The sequence below is a fragment of the Homarus americanus genome, unplaced genomic scaffold (assembly GCF_018991925.1).
Source record: "Homarus americanus isolate GMGI-L3 unplaced genomic scaffold, GMGI_Hamer_2.0 scaffold32583, whole genome shotgun sequence".
Lineage (NCBI taxonomy): Eukaryota > Metazoa > Arthropoda > Malacostraca > Decapoda > Nephropidae > Homarus > Homarus americanus.
In genome coordinates this window covers 14046922-14069436 of record NW_024713129.1, presented here as the reverse complement: position 1 = coordinate 14069436, position 22515 = coordinate 14046922, and the positions used below count along the sequence as shown (strand labels likewise).

Sequence of the window (22515 nt, the reverse complement as noted above, 5' to 3'; positions counted from 1 at the left end):
CTTTAAGTTTACTTTTACATAAACCAAGAAGATATTAAGCTGTCTCTTTTTTAACTCAAGCTGAAAATATTAACCTAACCATTAACTTTACTCCTAATAGAACTAAAAGACAGAGACAACAGAGCCCAGACTGAGAGACAACAGAGCCCAGACTGAGAGACAACAGAGCCTAGACTGAGAGACAACAGAGCCCAGACTGAGAGACAACAGAGCCCAGACTGAGAGACAACAGAGCCCAGACTGAGAGACAACAGAGCCCAGACTGAGAGACAACAGACCCAGACTGAGAGACAACAGAGCCCAGACTGAGAGACAACAGAGCCCAGACTGAGAGACAACAGAGCCCAGACTGAGAGACAACAGAGCCAGACTGAGAACAGAGCCAGAGACTGAGACAACAGAGCCCAGACTGAGAGACAACAGAGCCCAGACTGAGAGACAACAGAGCCCAGACTGAGACAACAGAGCCCAGACTGAGAGACAACAGAGCCCAGACTGAGAGACAACAGAGCCCAGACTGAGAGACAACAGAGCCTAGACTGAGAGACACAGAGCCCAGAAGACTGAGACAACAGAGCCCAGACTGAGAGACAACAGAGCCCAGACTGAGAGACAACAGAGCCCAGACTGAGAGACAACAGAGCCCAGACTGAGACAACAGAGCCCAGAAGAGAGACAACAGAGCCCAGACTGAGAGACAACAGAGCCCAGACTGAGACAACAGAGCCCAGACTGAGAGACAACAGAGCCTAGACTGAGAGACAATAGAGCCCAGAAGACTGAGACAACAGAGCCCAGACTGAGACAACAGAGCCCAGACTGAGAGACAACAGAGCCCAGACTGAGAGACAACAGAGCCCAGACTGAGAGACAACAGAGCCCAGACTGAGAGACAACAGAGCCCAGACTGAGACAACAGAGCCTAGACTGAGAGACAGAGCCCAGACTGAGAGACAACAGAGCCCAGACTGAGAGACAACAGAGCCCAGACTGAGAGACAACAGAGCTAGACTGAGAGACAAGAGCCCAGAAGACTGAGACAACAGAGCTGACTGAGAGACAACAGAGCCCAGACTGAGAACAACAGAGCCCAGACTGAGACAACAGAGCCCAGACTGAGACAACAGAGCCCAGACTGAGACAACAGAGCCTAGACTGAGAGACAATAGAGCCCAGAAGACTGAGACAACAGAGCCCAGACTGAGAGACAACAGAGCCCAGACTGAGAGACAACAGAGCCCAGACTGAGAGACACAGAGCCCAGACTGAGAGACAACAGAGCCTAGACTGAGAGACAATAGAGCCCAGAAGACTGAGACAACAGAGCCCAGACTGAGAGACAACAGAGCCCAGACTGAGAGACAACAGAGCCCAGACTGAGAGACAACAGAGCCCAGACTGAGACAACAGAGCCCAGACGAGAGACAACAGAGCCCAGACTAGAGAGACAACAGAGCCTAGACTGAGAGAAAAGAGCCCAGAAGACTGAGACAACAGAGCCCAGACTGAGAGACAACAGAGCCCAGACTGAGAGACAACAGAGCCCAGACTGAGAGACAACAGAGCCCAGACTGAGAGACAACAGAGCCCAGACTGAGAGACAACAGAGCCTAGACTGAGAGACAATAGAGCCCAGAAGACTGAGACAACAGAGCCCAGACTGAGAGACAACAGAGCCCAGACTGAGAGACAACAGAGCCCAGACTGAGAGACAACAGAGCCCAGACTGAGAGACAACAGAGCCCAGACTGAGACAACAGAGCCCAGACTGAGAGACACAGAGCCAGACTGAGACAACAGAGCCTAGACTGAGAGACAACAGAGCCCAGACTGAGAGACACAGGCCCAGACTGAGACAACAGAGCCCAGACTGAGACAACAGAGCCCAGACTGAGACAACGAGCCAGACTGAGAGACAATAGAGCCCAGAAGACTGAGACAACAGAGCCTGACTGAGAGACAACAGAGCCCAGACTGAGACAACAGAGCCCAGACTGAGACAACAGAGCCTGACTGAGAGACAATAGAGCCGAGACTGAGACAACAAGCGACGAGACAACAGAGCCCAGACTGAGAGACAACAGAGCCAGACTGAGAGACAACAGAGCCAGACTGAGACAACAGCCAGACTGAGACAACAGAGCCCAGACTGAGACAACAGAGCCCAGACTGAGACAACAGAGCCTAGACTGAGAGACAATAGAGCCCAGAAGACTGAGACAACAGAGCCTGACTGAGAGACAACAGAGCCTGGACTGAGAGACAACAGAGCCTAGACTGAGAGACAACAGAGCCCAGACTGAGAGACAACAGAGCCTAGACTGAGAGACAACAGAGCCCAGAAGACTGAGACAACAGAGCCTGGACTGAGAGACAACAGAGCCTAGATTGAGAGACAACAGAGCCTAGATTGAGAAACAACAGAGCCCAGACTGAGAGACAACAGAGCCAGAAGACTGAGACAACAGAGCCCAGACTGAGAGACACAGAGCCTAGATTGAACAACAGAGCCCAGACTGAGAGACAACAGAGCCTGGACTGAGAGACAACAGAGCCTGACTGAGACAACAGAGCCCAGACTGAGAGACAACAGAGCCCAGACTGAGAGACAACAGAGCCTAGAGATGGTACAGAACGCAGACATCATAACACATACCTTCAGCAGACTGGAAATGGGTAGTAGACTGGGCAGTGGTTGGCGACCCTTGAGCGACGAGGTCAGTGATAGATGAAGCAGAACAGTAGGAGCAGAAGCAGTAGAGGTAGCAGCGGCAGTGGCAGCAGCAGCAGCGGCGGCGGCGGCAGCAGCAGCGGCAGCAGCAGCGGCAGCAGGCAGCAGCAGCAGCAGCACTGTGGCGGAGGACCCGTCAAGTCCAGACATCCGCTCACGGGTCAGTACTGGCTGGAGTGCCTCGCTGTCCTGCGCTCCCACAATCTTTGCTCTGCTGGCTCCTGTACTCGTCAGACCAGTGGCAAGTCCGCTTTAGTGGCGCTTGATGATCGACAAGTCCACTTTAGTGGCTCTTGAAGATCAACAAGTCCGCTTTAGTGGCGCTTGATGATCGACAAGTCCACTTTAGTGGCTCTTGAAGATCAACAAGTCCGCTTTAGTGGCGCTTGAAGATCGACAAGTCCACTTTAGTGGCTCTTGAAGATCAACAAGTCCGCTTTAGTGGCTCTTGAAGATCGACAAGTCCACTTTAGTGGCTCTTGAAGATCGACAAGTCCGCTTTAGTGGCGCTTGAAGATCGACAAGTCCGCTTTAGTGGCTCTTGAGGTTCGACAAGTCCGCTTTAGTGGCTCTTGAGGTTCGACAAGTCCGCTCTAGTGGCTCTTGAGGTTCGACAAGTCCGCTCCGGGGTCTCCTGTACTCGACAAGTTCTTTCCTGTGGCTCCTGAGGACGAGTTTTTAGTTTTGTCACCTCCTGGGGTCGAGTTAGTAGGTTGCGGCGGCTTCTGTGGTCGACAGATTCGCTGTAGCTTTTCCTGGATTCGACAGAACTACTCTTAGTGGCGGGCGATGGTGTGGTCTTGGCGGCCCTCAAACACTTCCTTACAAATCGCTTAGAAAGATAAAACTCTCGACTTAAAAAACACTTGGTGATTTTCTTTTATTTTAACTTTAAAATACGAGAGAAAAACCGTTGTCATCTGGGCCACGTAGGCACAAAAACTAGGCTACATAAGCAAACAGTTTATACATAGGTAAGTCACTGGGTAACGGAGATGTATTTTAATAAACAAAGTAAAGAAGAAACGTAACTTGGCGCGGCGCAGAAGAGAGCGCCGCTAAGTGTGGTCCGCAGCGAGGTGGCGCCGGGAGGGAGAGAACAGAGGGGGATGGAGCGTAGGAGTTAACGTGCGGATAGCGTTCCCGGGAGGCGGCATGCCAGTGTTTCACAGCCTGGCCATCCACACGTCTGCAACACTCGAGCCTCCTCCAACAAACACTGCGCCAACACACACTGCTGCTCACAGTCCTCGCCAGGGGCATGCCAGACTACCCAGAGGGCCCGGCGCACCAGGGAGGTCGGCGGCGGCGGGTACTGGTGACGACGAACGACTGACGGTGGCGGCGACAGAGGGAGGTGACCACCACCGCTGCCACACTCCTTGCACAGGCACCTCACGCCCCGCCCAGCTCCTCCTGTAGATACACACAACAGCACATCAGTACACAAAGTAAACGAACATATATATACAACATTAACAGGTACAGATAAAAATGAGATTTGTCATCCCAGCTTGTTTTACCTGATTATTGACACCGTAATGTTACCTGGAGGTTAGGTTAGGTTAATTTGTCTTAGGATATAGGTTAAGCTAGGTTAGGTTAAGGTGTTTAATCATCAGGTGAAATAAGCTAGGCCGGCTAATCTTCACGTGATCCGATGGAGTTGCATTAGAAATTTCACTCGCATACAAACATATTATTATAAAGTATTTTACGTTTATAATAAAAGATGACAACTGCAAATGATTTTAAGTCTTTAAGGACAATGGTTTAATGATGATGATATTCTAAAAGAAAAAGATCACAAAAACCAATTTCATCATTTATTGGTTCACATTCTCTCCCTCACACATTCTCCCCTGAAAAAATATTCTTAAGTCATTAGGCTGAGTTACAGCCTTGTCGGTCCCAAATAAGATTTTGTTGAAAATCTCAGCATAGGTGCTGCTGACCATGATGATTCCGAATCTATGGTCCATGATTCGATTGTGGAGTAATTAGTGGTCGTAATGATGCTTGAAAGATTTTAATTACATTTTTCAACGCTAATTACTCGCCAACTATGGGTTTCCGAGGTGCGATTTTGTTGTTATTCTTTAAGTACTCAATTAGTCAAAGCCTCAGAGTTCAATTCTAAGAGAAAAGTATATTTTGGTCGATAAATTACCTGACCTAACCTAACCCCCTTTGGTACCCTTAAGGCGTTCAATCACCAAGTGGAATTAATTAAGTGGTATATCCTCACAGTTTCTCAAGTGGACTGCCGGAGACGCAAGAATTATAATAATGGAGAAGCAACAATAACAAAGGTATTTAATGGAAGAGGAGCGACATGTGAACCAATGTAGTTGTTGCAGGGGTGATAATAGTGGTAGTGGATGTAATGATTGTGGTAGTGGTGGTGGTGGTCGCTACACTTCTTCATGATCGATCCGTCGGTAACATTTTCACCATCTTCAGTCTCCTTCACACCTTCGTCGCCTGTGTGTGCGTGCGTCTGTTATTTTATATATATATATATATATATATATATATATATATATATATATATATATATATATATATATATATATATATATATATATATATATATATATATATATATATAATGTGATCCCGTAATCTAACCTAACCTATACGTAAATTTATATCTCATATTTACGTGTCTCTCTCTCAGATGGTACCGATATTATCAGTACCAAGGACCCGAAGGCGGTCTAGTCTGATAACAACCTCCTACTGATGTTGTTGTCGTTGTTCACACACACACACACACACACACACACACACACACAATGAATAAATTTTTTTTTGAAAGTTCAGGTAAATTTGTGTTAAATTCTCTCAAAGCGGAAGTTAATATTCACCATTACCACCACCACTATTACCACCACCATTATTATCACCACCACTATAACCCACCATTATTATCACCACTATTACCACCACCATTATTATCACCACCATTATTACCACCACCATTATTATCACCACCATTATTTCATCCAACCATTATTACCACCAACCAATTATTACCACCACCACTATTACCACCAACTATTATCACCATCAACCAACCACCATCACCATCACCACCACCAATAACCAACCACTATTAACCACCACCACTATCAATCCACCACCACTATTACCACCACCACCACACCAACTCAACCACCATCACCATCACCACTATCACCAACCCACCATCCACCACACCACCACCAACTATATCACCACCACCATTAACACCACCACCACCAATTACCACCACCACTATTACCACCACCACTCATTACCACCACCACTATTACCACCACCACCAGAGTCAGACACACCGCCAAAACTCAACAGGATAATTGCGTCGTTCAATTTGATGCAAGGATGGGACGGGGGGGGACCACCACCACCTCCACTACTCATGCACAGCACCCACCATCTCACCCCTTCCTCACCTCACCCTCCTCACCCTCACCTCACCACCTCACCTCTCCTCACTCCTCACCCCACTCCCTCACCTCCTCACTCCTCACCTCTCCTCACCCCTCACCTCCTCACCACCTCACCTCTCCTCACCCCACCACCTCACCTCCTCACCCCCCACCTCCCACCTCACCCTCCCCACCTCCTCACCTCCCCTCCCCCACTCCCTCACCTCCCTCCCCCTCCCTCCCCCTCACCCTCCTCTCCCTCACCCTCACCTCACCCTCACCTCTCCTCACTCCCTCACCCTCCTCACCACTCCACCCCACTCCCCACCCCACCTCACCTCACCTCTCACCTCCTCACCCCCTCACCTCCTCCACTCCCCACCTTCCCTCACCACCTTCACCTCCCTCACCCCCACCTCCCCTCACCCCTACTCACTCCCCCACCTCCCTCACCTCTCCTCACTCCCTCACCTCTCCTCACTCCCTCACTGCCCTATTTCATTACCCTGGCCTCGAGCTTAGCGTATGAAAAAAGAAGAAGAATATTTTTAATTTATTTATAAATATATCACGAGAGCAGAACCACACACACACTAGGTCAACCTCACATCTCTGACTCCACTCTTAGGCTATGTGGTGACCTGACCTGACCTTATTACCCATGAATTATCCACCACCATGTCTTATGACCCGATCTAAAACTCCAACAAGCCTGATGACCTCCCTGACCCTCCACCAAGCCTGATGACCTTCCTGACCCTCCACCAAGCCTGATGACCTCCCTGACCTCCACCAAGCCTGATGACCTTTCCCTGACCCTCCACCAGCCTGATGACCTCCTGACCTCCACCAAGCCTGATGACCTTCTGACCTCCACCAAGCCTGATGACCTCCTGACCTCCACCAAGCCTGATGACCTTCCTGACCTCCACCAAGCCTGATGACCTCCCTGACCCTCCACCAGCCTGATGACCTTCCTGACCTCCACCAAGCCTGGTGACCTTCCTGACCTCCACCAAGCCTGGTGACCTTCCTGACCTCCACAGCCTGGTGACCTTCCTGACCTCCACCAAGCCTGGGACCTTCCCCACCTCCACCAAGCCTGGTGACCTCCTGACCCTCCACCAAGCCTGGTGACCTTCCTGACCCCCTCCACAAGCCTGGTGACCTTCCTGACCTCCACCAAGCCTGGTGTCCTTCCTGACCTCCACCAAGCCTGGTGACCTCCTGACCCTCCACCAAGCCTGGTGACCTTCCCTGACCCTCCACCAAGCCCGGTGATCTTCCCTGACCTCCCAGCCTGATGACCTCCTTGACCTCCACTGAGCGTGGTGACCTCCTGACCCTCCACCAAGCCTGGGACCTTCCTGACCTCCCAAGCCTGGTGATCTCGACCCTCCACCAGCCTGGTGACCTCCTGACCTCCAGCCTGGTGACCTTCCTGGCCCTCCCCAAGCGCTGATGACCTCCTGACCCTCCACCAAGCCTGGTGACCTTCCTGACCCTCCCAAGCCTGGTGACCTTCCTGACCTCCACCAAGCCTGGGTGACCTTCCCTGACTCTCCACCAAGCCTGATGACCTTCCTGACCTCCACCAAGCCTGGTGACTTCCCTGACCCTCCCCAAGCCTGATGACTTTCCTGACCCTCCACCAAGCCTGGTGACCTTCCTGACCTCCACCAAGCCTGGTGACTCTCCCTGGCCCTCCCCCAAGCCTGGTGACTTCTGACCTCCACCAAGCCTGGTGACCTCCTGCCTCCCCAGCCTGGTGACCTTCCCTGACCTCCACCACAGCCTGGTGACCTTCCCTGACCCTCCACTGAGCGTGGTGACCTTCCTGGCCCTCTCCCCAAGCCTGGTGACCCTCCCTGACCCCCTCCACCAAGCCTGGGTGACCTTCCCTGACCTCCACCAAGCCTGGTGACCTTCCCTGACCCTCCACCAAGCCTGGTGACCTCCCCTGACCTCCATCAAGCCTGGTGACCTCTGGCCCTCCACCAAGCCTGGTGACCTTCCCTGACCCTCCACCAAGCCTGGTGACCTTCCCTGACCCTCTCCACAGCCTGGTGACCTTCCCTGACCCTCCACCAAGCTCCAGGACCTCTGCACACACACACATGCAACCATATCTTTCCACACCACTCACTGACTCACGCCTACACTATCATGCACCCACACACTATCATACACCCACACACCACCCACACTATCATACACCCACACACCATCACACACACTATCATACACCAATACACTATCATACACCACACACTAATACACACCACCATCATACACCCACACACCATACACACCAATACACTATCATACACCCACACACTATCATACACCCACACTATCATACACCCACACACTATCATACACCCACACTATCATACACCAATACACTATCATACACCCACACACTATCATACACCCACACACTATCATACACCACACACTATCATACACCACACTATCATACACCCACACACTATCATACACCCACACCATCATACACCCACACTATCATACACCACACTATCATACACCCACACTATCATACACCCACTATCATACACCCCACACCATCATACACCCACACTATCATACACCAATACACTATCATACACCCACACACCATCATACACCCACACACACCATTACACACCCACACACTATCATACACCCACACAACGACATCATACACCCACACACCATCATACACCCACACACTATCATACACCCACACTATCATACACCAATACACTATCATACACCCACACACCATCATACACCCACACACTATCATACACCCACACACTATCATACACCCACACTCATCATACACACATCATACACCCACACTCACACACCCACACACACACACACACCACACACACACCCACACACCACACACCCACACACTCACACACACACCCACACACACACACACACACACACACCATACACCCACACTCACCCACACACACTCACACACACACACACACACCTCATACACCCACACTCTCACACACACACCCACACACTCATACACCCACACTCTCACACACACACCCACACACCCACACTCATACATTGATTATCATACACGATCCACACATCGATTAAGGTCCAGGTCCCCCATGACTGCTGGGTAGACAGAGGCAAATGGCGTTAATAAACTTGCCAATAAGTGTATGAAGCTGACCAGAGCCCGATAAAAACAATAACAAACAAGAACAACAAACGGTCAAGACGGCTTATCAGCACCAATACACAACATCACCACTAGAGCAGCACCGGGAGACACCAGCACCACTAGAGCAGCACCGGGAGACATCAGCACAACTAGAGCAGCACCGGGAGACACCACCACCACTAGAGCAGCACCGGGAGACACCACCACCACTACAGCAGCACCGGGAGACATCAGCACCACTAGAGCAGCACCGGGAGACACCAGCACCACTAGAGCAGCACCAGGAGACACCACCACACAGTAGCACCAGACACCAGCACCACTACAGCAGCACCGGGAGACATCAGCACCACTAGAGCAGCACCGGGAGACACCAGCACCACTAGAGCAGCACTGGGAGACACCAGCACCACTAGAGCAGCCCTGGGAGACACCAGCCCCACTACAGTAGCACCAGTAGACACCAGCACCACTACAGCAGCACCGGGAGACATCAGCACCACTAGAGCAGCACCGGGAGAAACCAGCACCACTAGAGCAGCACCGGGAGACACCAGCACCACTAGAGCAGCACGGGAGACACCATCACCACTACAGTAGCACCAGAGACACCAGCACCACTACAGCAGCACCGGAGACATCAGCACCACTAGAGCAGCACTGGAGACACCAGCACCACTAGAGCAGCACCGGGAGACATCAGCACCACTAGAGCAGCACTGGGAGACACTCAGCACCACCTAGAGCAGCACTGGAGACACCAGCACCACTAGAGCAGCACTGGAGACACCAGCACCACTACAGCAGCAGCACTGGAGACATCAGCACCACTCAGAGCAGCACTGGGAGACACCAGCACCACTAGAGCAGCACCGGGAGACATCAGCACCACTAGAGCAGCACCGGGAGACATCAGCACCACTAGAGCAGCACCGGAGACACCAGCACCACTAGAGCAGCACCCGGAGACATCAGCACCACTAGAGCAGCACCGGGAGACATCAGCACCACCAGAGCAGCACCGGGAGACACAGCACCACTAGAGCAGCACCACACACAACATCACCACTAGAGCAGCACTGGAGACACCAGCACCACAGACAGCACCGGAGACATCAGCACCACTAGAGCAGCACTGGGAGACACCAGCACCACTAGAGCAGCACTGGATACATCAGCACCACTAGAGCAGCACTGGGAGACACGAGCACCACTAGAGCAGCACTGGGAGACATCAGCACCACTAGAGCAGCACTGGGAGACATCAGCACCACTAGAGCAGCACCGGGAGACACCAGCACTAGAGCAGCACGGGAGACATCAGCACCACTAGAGCAGCACCGGGAGACATCAGACCACTAGAGCAGCACTGGGAGACACCAGCACCACTAGAGCAGCACCAATACACAACATCACCACTAGAGCAGCACCGGGAGACACCAGCCCACTAGAGCAGCACTGGAGACAGCACCACCAGAGCAGCACTGGAGACATAGCACCACTAGAGGCAACAGTAGACACCAACACCACTAGAGCAGCACGGAGACATCAGCACCACTAGAGCAGCAACATAGACACCAACACCACTAGAGCAGCACCGGAGACATCAGCACCACTAGAGCAGCAACATTAGACACCAACACCACTAGAGCAGCACCAGTAGACACCAGCACCACTACAGCAGCACCAGAGACACCCAGCACCACTACAGCAGCACCAGTAGACACCAGCACCACTACGGTAGCACTAGTAGACACCAGCACCACTACAGTAGCACCAGTAGACACCAGCACCACTACAACAGCACCAGTAGACACCAGCACCACTACGGCAGCACCAGTAGACACCAGCACCACTACGGCAGCACCAGAAGACACCAACACCACTACAGCAGCACCAGTAGACACCAGCACCACTACAGCAGCACCAGTAGACACCAGCACCACTAAGGCAGCACCAGACACCAGCACCACTACAGCAGCACCAGTAGACACCAGCACCACTACAGCAGCACCAGTAGACACCAGCACCACTACAGCAGCACCAGGAGACACCAGCACCACTACAGTAGCACCAGTAGACACCAGCACCACCCACAGCAGCACCAGGAGACACCAGCACCACTACAGCAGTACCAGTAGACACCAGCACCACTACAGCAGCACAGTAGACACCAGTACCACTACAGCAGCACCAGTAGACACCAGTACCACTACAGCAGCACCAGGAGACACCAGCACCACAGCAGCACCAGAGACACCAGCATCACCACAGCAGCACCAGGAGACACCAGCACCACTCACAGCAGCACCCAGCAGACACCAGCACCACTACAGCAGCACCAGTAGACACCAGCACCACTACAGCAGCACCAGTAGACACCAGTACCACTACAGCAGCACCAGGAGACACCAGCACCACCACAGCAGCACCAGAGACACCAGCACCACTACAGCACCAGTAGACACCAGCACCACTACAGCAGCACCGGTAGACACCAGCACCACTACAGCAGCACCAGCAGACACCAGCACCACTAGCGAGCACCAGTAGACACCAGCACCACTACAGCAGCACCAGTAGACACCAGCATCACTACAGCACCAGGAGACACCAGCATCACTACAGCAGCACCAGGAGACACCAGCACCACTACGGCAGCACCAGAGACACCAGCACCACTACAGCAGCACCAGTAGACACCAGCACCACTACAGCAGCACCAGACACCAGCACCACTACAACAACACCAGACACCAGCACCATTACAGCAGCACCAGGAGACACCAGCACCACCACAGCAGCACCAGAGACACCAGCACCACCAGAGCAGCACCAGGAGACACCAGCACCACTACAGCAGCACCAGGAGACACCAGCATCACTAGAGCAGCACCAGGAGACACCAGCACCACTACAGCAGCACCAGTAGACACCAGCACCACTACAACAACACCAGTAGGACACCAGCACCATACAGCAGCACCAGGAGACACCAGCCGCACCAGGCAGACACCAGCACCACTGAGAGCACCAGAGACACCAGCATGCAGCACCAGGAGACACCAGCATCACTAGAGCAGCACCAGGAGACACCAGCACCACTACAGCAGCACCAGAGACACCAGCACCACTACAACAACACCAGTAGACACCAGCACCATTACAGCAGCACCAGGAGACACCAGCACCACTACAGCAGCAACCAGCAGGACACCAGCACCACCAGAGCAGCACCAGGAGACACCAGCACCACTACAGCAGCACCAGGAGACACCAGCATCACTAGAGCAGCACCAGGAGACACCAGCACTACTGCAGCACCAGCAGACACAGCACCACTGCAGCACCAGTAGAACACCAGCAACACTACAGCAGCACCAGTAGACACCAGCACCACACATAGCAGCACCAGACACCAGCCACACAACAGTAGCACCAGGACACACCAGCACCACTATAGCAGCACCAGTAGACACCAGCTACACAACAGTAGCACCAGGAGACACCAGCACCACTACAGTAGCACCAGGAGACACCCAGCACCACTAAAGTAGCACCAGGAGACACCAGCACCACTCAGGGTAGCAGCAGGAGACACCAGCCACACAACAGGCACCAAGAGACACCAGCACCACTAAAGTAGCACCAGGACACCAGCACCACTAAAAGCACCAGGAGACACCAGCACCACTTGCAAACAGGAGACACCAGCACCACTACAGAGTACCAGAGACACCAGCACCACTAGGGTAGCAGCAGGAGACACACCAGCACCACTACAGTAGTACCAGGAGACACCAGCACCACTACAGTAGCACCAGGAGACACCAGCACCACTAAAGTAGCACCAGGAGACACCAGCACCACTACAGTAGCACCAGGACACCAGCACCACTACAGCAGCACCAGGAGACACCAGCACCACTACAGTAGCACCAGGAGACACCAGCACCACTAGGGTAGCAGCAGGAGACACCAGCACCACTACAGTAGTACCAGGAGACACCAGCACCACTAGGGTAGCACAGGAGACACCAGACCACTACAGCAGTGCCAGGAGACACCAGCACCACTAAGGTAGCAGCAGGAGACACCAGCACCACTACAGTAGCACCAGGAGACACCAGCACCACTAAAGCAGCACCAGGAGACACCAGCACCACTACAGTGCACCAGGAGACACCAGCACCACTACAGCAGCACCAGGAGACACCAGCACCACTACAGCACCAGGAGACACCAGCACCCTCAGGTAGCAGCAGAGACACCAGCACCACTACAGTAGTACCAGGAGACACCAGCACCACTACACAGGCACACACACCAGTACCACCACAGTAGTACCAGGAGACACCAGCACCACAGGCACAGGAGACACAGCACCCACAGTAGCACCAGGAGACACCAGCACCACTACAGTAGCACCAGGAGACACCAGCACCACTACAGCAGCACCAGGAGGACACCAGCACCACTACAGTAGCACCAGGAGACACCAGCACCACTAGGGCAGCAGCAGGAGACACCAGCACCACCACAGTAGCACCAGGAGACACCAGCACCACTAGGGTAGCACCAGGAGACACCAGCACCACTACAGTAGTACCAGGAGACACCAGCACCACTAGGGTAGCAGCAGGAGACACCAGCACCACTACAGTAGCACCAGGAGACACCAGCACCACTACAGTAGCACCAGGAGACACCAGCACCACTAAAGTAGCACCAGGAGACACCAGCACCACTACAGTAGCACCAGGAGACACCAGCACCACTACAGCAGCACCAGGAGACACCAGCACCACTACAGTAGCACCAGGAGACACCAGCACCACTACAGTAGCACCAGAGACACCCAGCACCACCAAAGTAGCACCAGGAGACACCAGCACCACTACAGCAGCACCGGGAGACACCAGCACCACTAGGGTAGCAGCAGGAGACACCACACCACTACAGTAGCACCAGGAGACACCAGCTACACAACAGTAGCACCAGGAGACACCAGCACCACTAAAGTAGCACCAGGACACACCAGCACCACTAAAGTAGCACCAGGAGACACCAGCACCACTACAGTAGCACCAGGAGACACCAGCACCACTACAGCAGCACCAGGAGCCACCAGCACCACTCACAGTAGCACCAGGAGACACTCAGCACCACTACAGTAGCACCAGGGACACCAGCACCACTAAAGTAGCACCAGGAGACACCAGCACCACTACAGCAGCACTGGGAGACACCAGCACCACTAGGGCAGCAGGAGACACCAGCACCACTAAAGTAGCACCAGGAGACACCAGCACCACTAAAAAGGCAGGAGACACCAGCACCACTACAGTAGTACCAGGAGACACCAGCACCACTAGGGTAGCAGCAGGAGACACCAGCACCACAGTAGCACCAGGAGACACCAGCACCACTAAAGTAGCACCAGGAGACACCAGCACCACTAAAGAGGCACACCAGGAGACACCAGCACCACTACAGCAGCACCGGGAGACACCAGCACCACCAGTAGCACCAGGAGACACCAGCACCACACAGTAGCACCAGGAGACACCAGCACCACTACAGCAGTACCAGGGAGACACCAGCACCACTACAGTGAGCACCAGCAGACACCACACCACCAAAGTAGCACCAGGAGACACCAGACCACTAAAGTAGCACCAGTAGACACCAGCACCACTACAGTAGCACCAGGACACACAGCACCACTAAAGTAGCACCAGGAGACACCAGCACCACTAAAGTAGCACCAGGAGACACCAGCACCACTTGCAGCAGCACCAGGAGACACAGCACCACTAAAGCAGCACCAGAAGACACCAGCACCACTCAGCAGCACCAGGAGACACCAGCACCACTACAGCAGCACCAGGAGACACCACACCACTACAGTAGCACCAGGAGACACCAGCACCACTACAGCAGCACCAGGAGACACCAGCACCACTACAGCAGCACGAGGAGACACCAGCACCACTAAAGCAGCACCAGGAGACCAGCACCACTACAGCAGCACCAGGAGACACCAGCACCACTACAGCAGCACCAGGAGACACCAGCACCACTAAAGCAGCACCAGGAGACACCAGCACCACCACAGCAGCACCAGGAGACACCAGCACCACTACAGCAGCACCAGGAGACACACCAGCACCACTACAGCAGCACCAGGAGACACCAGCACCACTACAGTAGCACCAGGAGACACCAGCACCACTAAAGCACCAGGAGACACCAGCACCACCACAGCAGCACCAGGAGACACCAGCACCACTACAGCAGCACCAGGAGACACCAGCACCACTACAGCAGCACCAGGAGACACCAGCACCACTACAGGACACCAGGAGACACCAGCACCAGAAGACACCAGCACCACTACAGCAGCACCAGGAGACACCAGCACCACTAAAGTAGCACCAGGAGATAGCAACACACCACAGCAGCACCAGGAGACACCAGCACCACTACAGCGGCACCAGGAGACACCAGCACCACTACAGTAGCACCAGGAGACACCAGCACCACTACAGCACCAGGAGGCACCAGCACGAGAAGACACCAGCACCACAGCAATACCCAGGAGGCACCAGCACCACTACAGCAGCACGAGAAGACACCAGCACACCACTACAGCAGCGCCAGGACACATCAGTACCACTACAGCAGCACCAGGAGACACCAGCACCACTACAGCAGCACCAGGAGGCACCAGCACCACTACAGTAGCACCAGAAGACACCAGCACCACTACAGCAGCACCAGGAGACACCAGCACCACTACAGTAGCACCAGGACACTCCAGCACCACTGCAGCAGCACGAGAAGACACCAGCACCACTACAGCAGCACCAAGACGCCAGCACCACTCAGAGTAGCACCAGAGGCACCAGCACCACTACAGCAGCACCAGGACACACCAGACACCACTACAGCAGCACCAGGAGGCACCAGCACCACTACAGCAGCAGCACCAGAGACACCAGCACCACTACAGCAGCACCAGGAGACACCAGCACCACCAGGAGACACCAGATCCACTACAGCAGCACCAGGACACCCAGCACCACTCAGAGTAGCACCAGGAGACACCAGCACCACCAGGAGACACCAGCACCACTACAGCAGCCCAGGAGACACCAGCACCACTACAGCAGCACCAGGAGCACACCAGCACCACTACAGCAGCACCAAGACACTCCAGCACCACTACAGCAGCACCAAGACACCCAGCACCACTAGAGTAGCACCAGGAGACACCAGCACCACCAGGAGACACCAGCACCACTACAGCAGCACCAGGACACCCAGCACCACTACAGCAGCACGAGAAGACACCAGCACCACTACAGCAGCACCAAGACACCAGCACCACTCAGAGTACCACCGGAGACACCAGCACCACTAAGACACCAGCACCACTACAGCAGCACGAGAAGACACCAGCACCACTACAGCAGCACCAAGACACCAGCACCACTAGAGTACCACCAGGAGACACCAGCACCACTACGAGCACCAAGACACCAGCACCACTAGAGTACCACCAGGAGACACCAGCACCACTACAGCAGCACCAAGACACCAGCACCACTAGAGTACCACCAGGAGACACCAGCACCACTAAGCAGCACGAGAAGACACAAGCACCACTACAGCAGCACCAAGACACCAGCATCACCAGAGTAGCACCAGAGACACCAGCACCACCAGGAGACACCAGCACCACTACAGCAGCACCAAGACACCAGCACCACTACAGCAGCACTAGCAGATATCAGCACCACTACACCAGCACCAGGAGACACCAGCACCACTACAGTAGCACCAGGACACACCAGCACCACTACAGTAGCACCAGGAGACACCAGCACCACTACAGTAGCACCAGGACACACCAGCACCACTACAGTAGCACCAGAAGACACCAGCACCATTACAGTAGCACCAGAAGACACCAGCACCATTACAGTAGCACCAGGAGACACCAGCACCACTACAGTAGCACCAGGACACACCAGCACCACTACAGTAGCACCAGAAGACACCAGCACCATTACATAGCACCAGAAGACACCAGTACCACTACAGTAGCACCAGGAGACACCAGCACCACTACGCAGCAGCACCAGAAGACACCAGCACCATTACAGTAGCACCAGGACACACCAGCACCACCACACAGCACCAGGAGACACCAGCACCAAGGTAGCACCAGGGACACACCAGCACCACTGCAGAGCACCAGGACACACCAGCACCACCACAGTAGCACCAGGAGACACCAGCACCACTACAGCACCAGAAGACACCAGCACCACACAGCAGCACCAGGAGACACCAGCACCATTACAGTAGCACCAAGACACCAGCACCACTACAGTAGCACCAGGACACACCCAGCACCACTGCAGTAGCACCAGGACACACCAGCACCACTACAGTAGCACCAGGAGACACCAGCACCACTACAGTAGCACCAGAAGACACCAGCACCATTACAGTAGCACCAGGAGACACCAGCACCATTACAGTAGCACCAGAAGACACCAGCACCACTACAGTAGCACCAGGACACACCAGCACCACTACAGTAGCACCAGGACACACCAGCACCACTACAGTAGCACCAGAAGACACCAGCACCCTTACAGTAGCACCAGGAGACACCAGCACCACTACAGTAGCACCAGAAGACACCAGCACCACACAGTAGCACCAGGAGACACCAGCACCACTACAGTAGCACCAGAACACACCAGCACCACTACAGTAGCACCAGGACACACCAGTACCACTACAGTAGCACCAGGACACACCACACCACACAGCAGCACCAGGACACACCAGCACCACCAGAGCACCAGGACACACCAGCACCACTACAGAAACCAGGAGACACCAGCACCACTACAGTAGCACCAGGACACACCAGTACCACACAGAGCACCAAGACACCAGCCCACACAGCACCAGGACACACCAGCACCACTACAGTAGCACCAGGACACACCAGCACCACAGGCACCAGAAGACACCAGCACCATTACAGTAGCACCAGGAGACACCAGCACCACTACAGTAGCACCAGAAGACACCAGCACCAATACAGTAGCACCAGGAGACACCAGCACACACAGCAGCACCAGGACACACCAGTACCACCTGCAGCACCAGGAGACACCAGCACCACTACAGTAGCACCAGGACACACCAGCACCACTACAGTAGCACCAGGACACACCAGCACCACTACAGTAGCACCAGAAGACACCAGCACCATTACAGTAGCACCAGGAGACACCAGCACCACTACAGTAGCACCAGAAGACACCAGCACCATTACAGTAGCACCAGGAGACACCAGCACCACTACAGTAGCACCAGAAGACACCAGCACCATTACAGTAGCACCAGGACACACCAGTACCACTACAGTAGCACCAGGACACACCAGCACCACTGCAGTAGCACCAGGAGACACCAGCACCACACAGTAGCACCAGGAGACACCAGCACCACTACAGTAGCACCAGAAGACACCAGCACCATTACAGTAGCACCAGGACACACCAGTACCACTCACAGTAGCACCAGGACACACCAGCACCACTGCAGTAGCACCAGAAGACACCAGCACCATTACAGTAGCACCAGGAGACACCAGCACCACTACAGTAGCACAGACACCAGCACCATTACAGTAGCACCAGGACACACCAGTACCACTACAGTAGCACCAGAAGACACCAGCACCATTACAGTAGCACCAGGAGACACCAGCACCACTACAGTAGCACCAGAAGACACCAGCACCATTACAGTAGCACCAGGACACACCAGTCACACAGTAGCACCAGGACACAGCACCACGCAGTAGCACCAGGAGACACCAGTACTACAGTAGCACCAGGACACACCAGCACCACTCAGCAGCACCAGGAGACACCAGTACCACTACAGTAGCACCAGGACACACCAGTACCACTACAGTAGCACCAGGACACACCAGCACCACTGCAGTAGCACCAGGACACACCAGCACCACTACAGTAGCACCAGACACACCAGCACCATTTCAGTAGCACCAGGAGACACTAGCACCACTACAGTAGCACCAGGACACACCAGCACCACTACAGTAGCACCAGGAGAAACCAGCACCACTACAGTAGCACCAGGACACACCAGCACCACTACAGTAGCACCAAAGACACCAGCACCACTACAGTAGCACCAGAAGACACCAGCACCGCTACAGCAGCAGCTTTTATTTTGTGGTTAACTCTTCATACCTTCTGTAGACGTAGCCTCTCCCGGAACGCTTGCTGTAGTCACCCCGTGACCTGTTTTTTGTACGTCTTCCACTATTTTGGTAACTCCGATGTAATCTTAGAACCATTAGTGTAGCCCTGGGACCACTACAGTACTCACAGAACCATTAGTGTAGTCCTGGGACCACTACAGTACTCATAGAACCATTTGTGTAGCCCTGGGACCACTACAGTACTCATAGAACCATTTGTGTAGCCCTGGGACCACTACAATACTCATAGAACCATTAGTGTAGCCCTGGGACCACTACAGTACTCATAGAACCATTAGTGTTGCCGTAGGATCGTCTGTTGAAGGATTCTTTAGACGAAGCTTACGAAGGCCGTCTCAAAGGCTGGTCGCGGCCCAAATCAGTCCCACGTACCGAGTCAATGTTAGCAGGATGAGGAACTGATGGCAAGTTTACCGTATCATCAACCCGCCTCAAAATGTCCGCCTGCCGAAGGAAACTGTCCCTTTTCAAACAGAAAATAAGAAATAAAACAGGAAAATTCACCTTCTGTCCTCTTGTGGGCGTAGGAGGATAAGTATCTGGCGAAGGGTGAAACACGAAAAAGAAACAGCGAAATGATCAAAATGGTGGAGGGAGCCGATGCAAGATAACTCTCACAAAAGCATTGCCACATAACACCACAAGGACAGGTTGGGTACACAAGGGGAAGGGGCTTTACTGATATGGTTTAGAGCTGTGCGGGTATCAGGAGGGGACAGGATATAAGGCGGGTAGTAGGGAGAGGAAAAGTCCAAGTGTAAACTGTTGAGAGCATCATAGTGGTGGTGGGGAGAGGGGCGGCCAGACCTCTCACTCAGCCCAGCCTCCAACAGCGTATTGATCCACGCGCCCCAGATAAACACACGCCCGCCCGCGCCCACCCCGCCCGTGCTACATGCTGGCTACTCACTGGATGTAGTCTACACTATGGGCTATAGGCACGAACACCCACAACAACACGGCAACACACAGGAAACACCTCACACGGAACCAGGAGACAACTTGAAGCACCGCCACCTGGGTGAGAGAGACCTTCATCGTCCATCAGGTGCGCATCTTGTTACCACCCTCGCCAATACGTCCCTATGGCCCTCGAGTCCTCCAGTAGCGAGTGTTTAAGAGAGGTGGACAGGCTGCACGTACCTGGGCACCGGCAGATGACATGGTGGGCGAGAACCTGGCCACACGAGGTATATGTCGCCCGGGTTATAGAGGAGGGTTCCGCGGGCGCTCTCAGCCGGAGACTGAAGCCTCGCCCGCTAGGTGGCCGTCGCTGCTCCAACACCCGGCGCACCCCCCCAGCGGCCCTGTCCCCGTCCCTGCCACTACTTGCCCTGCCTGCCAACCCGCCCCAGCCCTGTTACTACTCTCCCAGCCCCTGCAACTACCCGCCACCACCGCCCAAACTCACCATTAACCGCCCCAGCCCACACACAACCCCAACGCAGTCATTACTCACCCTCAGTACCAACCCCAACCCCGTCATTCCCACCCCAGCCCCGCATTACCCACCCCAGCCCCTGTCATTACCCACCCCAGCCCCTGGTCATTACCCACCCCAGCCCCTGTCATTACCCACACCCCAGCCCCGTCATTCCCATCCCCAGCCCAGTCATTCCCACCCCAGCCCCGTCATTAACCAACCCAACAGCCTCTGCCACAACAACCCCCATCACCCACAGGTTTCTTTTCGTTCCAGCAGTTCTCACTGTCTCCGAGAACGATGAGGATGGATTCAAACTAGTATTCTCAAATGACGTTTCTTCTCACCTAGACACAAGCCTCCCTCGCTCCCCACCACAGCCGCACTCATACAATGTCATTCCCACCACTGCTGATTACAGACCTGTCCGCCCTTCAGCAGCTCTCAGGAGAAGGCCCCAAGAAAACTAATAGAAACCCCTTCAGCAGTTTCCCTGACCCCTATCTGTGGCCTAGTGCAGCCATCTCGACAACACTTCAGTTCCCGTAAACATATTAATGGCCTTCTTGGTAATTGCACTCTGAACTTCACCAAGACTGCCGCTGTCAACCTACCTCACCCGACCTTCAGAAATTCTGTTCCTTTTGTCACCCAATTTAACATCACTCCCCAAGACTCAATTACTGGTAGAACGTCACTTGCATGATTGCAGTTCTGTTGATGTTGTTACGGACTGGTAGTCCTAGATTGTATCAAACCATAGCTCACCACCCCGGTAACATTAAAAATAACAAGGTCGCCAATGAAATTAATAAATGAAAGGAATAAGCAATACAATTGAGTAAATGAAAATACAAGTTAATTTAACAAAAACAAAGCATCTGCCAAGAACAAAAACATGAATCAAAAGATAAGTTTGCAAATAATAACCGATTTGGGAATAGTCACAACTCAGTAGACAAACAAGTTACGTTAATCAGTGACGAGCAAATAATAACGAGGGTTGGAGCACACCAATCATTGCGAAGATGATTATATAACGTCATCGTTCATTTACCAGTATAATGTTACGATATTTCAAGCCTAGTACACAATATTACATCCTACACACAATATTACATCCTATATACAGAAAATATTACATCCTATTCTTCTTCCACTTTCCTTGACTCACACTCTCTCAACAATATAATGTATACTCAAGTTAATGTCTTTCCTATGTGTTGAACTCCTTCCACCGTTTCCACCTTCCTCAGCCACGTCAAACCTGCTAACTGCTTCTCCTCCTGTCCAGTGTACGATGGTCACCACATCACATTTTGGCGGGAATCTATAACCAATCAGGCATTAGTTTTCCAGTGGCCCCATGAAACGTCACCTCTG

At 53.6% G+C, this 22515-nt stretch overlaps 1 protein-coding gene across 4 annotated transcripts in view; it reads right to left on the bottom strand.

Moving 5' to 3' along the window:
* LOC121867880 (glutamate [NMDA] receptor subunit 1-like) overlaps window positions 1–20998 on the bottom strand; it is a 49796-nt gene extending 28798 nt beyond the window's left edge. For all 4 annotated transcript variants that reach the window (XM_042368007.1, XM_042368021.1, XM_042368013.1 and 1 more), the window contains exons 1-2: window positions 20853–20998; window positions 2657–4147 (exon numbers count right to left, since the gene is read on the bottom strand). The gene's annotated coding sequence lies outside the window, so the exon portion shown is untranslated. The remainder of the gene's footprint in view (window positions 1–2656; window positions 4148–20852) is intronic.
* Window positions 20999–22515: the final 1517 nt, after the last annotated feature.